Here is a 4,321-nt window from a genome sequence, read left to right as displayed (position 1 = left end):
GCTTTCCTCCTCCCTGGGACATCCTCCACCTTCACATCCGAAAGACCACCACTCTCCACATCTTCAAGATCTTTTTTAGAATCACATCTCCTTCAAGAGACCTTCCCAGATTATTCTTTCATCTCCCCACCGTATTTCCTCCCCAATGACCATGGCTATTCTCACATAGCACATTGCACTTATAGACACATCTTTATCCTCTCTGGCTTCCTCTTAATTGTACTTATTTCAATGTCTATCTCCCACACTAGATTATAAGCTCCTTGAAGGAAGGGATTAATGTCTTCTAACTCTACTGTACTCTCACAAGCACTTAAGACAGTGATCTGTACAGAGTATGTGACTGATAAATATCATCCATTGACTGATTGCTGTGGCTATGTCAGTTCCAAGCAATTTTGTGAGGTATCCTTTCCAAATTCTCCTCAGAAGGGATGTCATTGGGCACAGAGAAGGAGGGAGGAAGAGGGAGAGAAATAGAGAGAGATGGAGAGAGAGAGAGGTTGAGAGAGAGAGATTGAGAGAGAGAGAGATTGAGAGAGAGAGTCTGTAAACTCCTTGTGGACAGAGATTGCATCTACCAACTCTACTGTATTGATATTAATTATGGTGTCTGTTAAACACTTACTATATACCAAGCATTGGACTAAGCTCTGGGGTAGATACAAATTAATCACGTTGGACCCTGTCCCCATTATTCATTCATTCATTCAGTCAGTCGTATTTGTTGAGCACTTACTGTGTGCAGAGCACTGTACTAAGCGCTTGGGAAGTACACGTTAGCAACATATAGAGACGGTCCCTACCCAACAACGGGCTCACAGTCTAGAAGGGGGAGACAGACAACAAAACAAAACATGTGGACAGGTGTCATGTCATCAGAATAAATAGAAATAAAGCTAGATGCACATCATTAACAAAATAAATAGGATAGTAAATATATACAATTAAAATAGAGTAATAAATCTGTACAAACATATATACAGGTGAAGAGCGGAGGGGAAGGAGGTAAGGCGGAGGGATGGGGAGGAGGAGAAAAAAGGGAGTTCAGTCTGGGAAGGCCTCTTGGAGGAGGTGACCTCTCAATAGGGCTTTGAATGGAGGAAGAGAGCTAGCTTGGCGGATGTGCGGAGGGAGGGCATTCCAGGCCAGGGGGAGGACGAGGGCCGGGGGTCGACGGCAGAACAGGCGAGAATGAGGTACAGTGAGGAGCTTAGCGGCAGAGGAACAGAGGGTGCGGGCTGGGCTCTATAAGGAGAGAAGGGAGATGAGGTAAGATGGGGCGAGGTGATGAAGAGCCTTGAAGCCGAGAGTGAGTAGTTTTTGCTTGATGCGTAGGTTGACTGGCAGCCACTGGAGATTTTTTGAGGAGGGGAGTAAGATGCCCAGAGCATTTCTGCACAAAGTTGATCTGGACAGCAGCGTGAAGTCGAGAGAGACAGGAAGATGGAAGATCAGAGAGGAGGCTGGTGCAGTAATCCAGTCACGATAGGATGAGAGGTCATGGGTTCGAATCCCGGCTCCACCACATATCTGCCGTGTGACCTTGGGAAAGTCACTTAACTTCTCGGAGCCTCAGTTACCTCATCGGTAAAATGGGGATGAAGACTGTGAGCCCCCGGTGGGACAACCTGATTACCTTGTATCCCTCCCCCAGCGCCTAGAACAGTGCTTTGCACATAGTAAGCGCTTAACAAATGCCATTATTATTATTATTATTATAGACTGAACCAGCAAGGTAGCCGTTTGGATGGAAAGTGCAGATCTTGGCGATGTTGAGGAGGTGAGACCGGCAGGTTTTGGTGACGGATGGGATGTGAGGGGTGAACGAGAAAGCGTAGTCGAGGATAACACGAAGGTTATGGGTGATAACACTTAGGTTATGGGCTTCTGAGATAGGAAGGATGGTAGTGCTGTCTACAGTGACGGAAAAGTCATGGAGAGGGCAGGGTTTGGGAGGGAAGATAAGGATATCAGTCTTGGACATATTGAGTTTCAGATTTCGGTCAGACATCCAGATGGAGATGTCCTGAAGGCAGGAGGAGACCCGAGACTAAAGGGAGGGAGAGTGAGCAGGGGCAGAGATGTAGATTTGGGTTTCATCAGCGTAGAAATGATAGTTGAAGCCATGGGAGCGAATTAGTTCACTAAGGGAGTGAGTGTAGATAGAGAACAGAAGGGGACCAAGAACTGACCCTTGAGGAACACCTACAGTAACGGGATGGGAGGGCGAGGAGGAGCCCGTAAAGGAGACTGAGAATGAATGGCCGGAGAGTTAAGAGGAGAACCAGGAGAGGACGAAGTCTGTGAAGCCAAGGTTGGATAGCGTGTTGAGGAGAAGGGGGTGGTCCACATTGTAGAGTAGGAGCCGTTGGATTTGGTAAGAAGGCTGTCATTGGTGACCTTTGAGAGGGCAGTTTCGGTGAGGTGTAGAGGATGGAAGCCAGATTGGAGGGGGTCAAGGAGAGAGTTGGCATTGAGGAAGTCAAGGCAGCGGGTGTAGACGACTCATTCAAGGAGTTTGGAAAGGAATGGTAAGTAATTCTAAGCCATCCTAAGTGATACTTTCCTAAAAACGTAGTACAGTGCTCTGCACGTAGTAGATGCTCAATAAACACCATCGATTGATTGATTGAGAGAGAGACAGAGAGAGAGAGAGAGATACTGTAGACTGTAAGCTCCTTGTGGGCAGAGACCTTATCTATTGTATCTATTGTAATTAATCACTCAAGTAATTGTCTTGTCTTGTCTTATGCTATCGAGTTGTTTCCCGACCCACTACACATCTGTTCCAGAACATCCTGCTCTCCATCTGCAATCGTTCTGGTAGTGTATCTGTAGAGTTTCCTTGGTAAAAATGTGGAGGTGGTTTACCATTGCTTCCTTCCATGCAGTACATTAGAGTCTCCATCCTCAACTCTCTCCCATACTGCTGCTTCCCAGCACAGGGAAGTTTTGACTTGCAGCAGATTGCCTTCCACTCTCTAGCCACTGCCCAAGCTAGGAATGAAATGGGTAGGCCTCTGCTTGACTCTCCCTCCTATAGCCGAGACTGGTAGAGTACTGGAAACTCTCCAGGTCCTACCCTGAGAGGGGTCTCAATTAATTATTCTATTGTAATTAATTATGGCACTTCAAAAGCTCTTATTATATGCCAAGCACTTTACTAAGCGCTGGGATAGATACAAGATAATCAGGTCCCACATGGGGCTCACAGTCTATGTAGGAGGGAGAACAAGTATGGAATCTCCACTTTACTGATGAGGGAACTCAGGCAACAGAGAAGTTAAGTGACTTGCCCAACGTCACACAGCAAGTATGTGGCAGAGCCAGAATGAGAACCCAGGGTCTCCTGACTCCCAGGCCTGTGCTCTCTCCACTAGATCACGCTGCTTTTCAAGGAAGGAGAACCCAAAATGAGGGGGGCAATGAAAGAGCATGGGGAGGATTTGATGGGATGTAAAGGAAGGCTTTGTTAGTAGACCAGAGATAAGGAATTGGAGTAGGCTGCTACTGAGAAGACTCTACCCGTTGAGGTCTTTAACGAAATGGCAGGCTCTCCTCCGCTGAAGAAGTCGACATCCTCCTGCCCACAGAGAAGTTAGTTGCTGCTCTAAGGATATGCCATTTTGAATTTCTCCTTTCCTCATCAGAACTCCTGTTTGGGACCTTTTCCCTTGAAGTGGCAGAAAAGAAATGGTCAATCGCGCATTAATGACAGAACTCCTCCTCCTGGAGTTCTTGGAGGTCCAGGAGCTGCAGCTGTTTCACGTCGCACTGCTCCTCCTAGTCTACCTGGCAGCCATTATGGGGAATCTCCTGATCATTACCTTCACCGTCCTCGACTGGTACCTCCACACCCCCATGTACTTCTTTCTCAGGCTTCTGTCTGTCCTTCACCTCTACTACATCTTCATCACCATCCCGAAGTCCATCCTCAACTCCTGAACCTTTTCAGTTCCCCTGGGTGGTATCCAGTGTGATCCACCAATTCTTCTGTAAGATCCCCCAGGTCATCAGACTCTCTGATTCCAATAGGAAGGTTTGGGAATTTGTAGCCATGATCCCTTAGGCAAGCCGGAGCTTGGTCTGGTTCTTGTCCATCATTGTCTCCTACATTCACATTTTCTCAGCCATGTTGAAGATGCTGTCTGGAGAGAGCCAATCCGAAGCCTTCTCCAACCACCTGCCCCACCTCATCGTCATCACTTTATTAATTTCCACCAGTGAGGTGGCTTATCTTAAACCCGTGTCGGCCTCCCCCTCGATGCTGTACCTGCTGGTGTCCTTGTTCTATGCCAGGTCCCCCCCAGCCCTGAAC

General features: G+C 47.5%; 1 non-coding gene across 1 annotated transcript; it reads right to left on the bottom strand.

Moving 5' to 3' along the window:
- Positions 1-2,958: 2,958 nt before the first annotated feature.
- LOC119923140 lies at positions 2,959-3,096 on the bottom strand. Its single transcript, XR_005448779.1, has one exon. It is a non-coding gene; the product is annotated as a small nucleolar RNA SNORA7 (small nucleolar RNA).
- Between the last annotated feature and the right edge of the window lie 1,225 nt (positions 3,097-4,321).

Source organism: Tachyglossus aculeatus, unplaced genomic scaffold (assembly GCF_015852505.1).
Source record: "Tachyglossus aculeatus isolate mTacAcu1 unplaced genomic scaffold, mTacAcu1.pri scaffold_148_arrow_ctg1, whole genome shotgun sequence".
NCBI lineage: Eukaryota > Metazoa > Chordata > Mammalia > Monotremata > Tachyglossidae > Tachyglossus > Tachyglossus aculeatus.
This window is presented reverse-complemented; position numbering and strand designations above follow the sequence as displayed.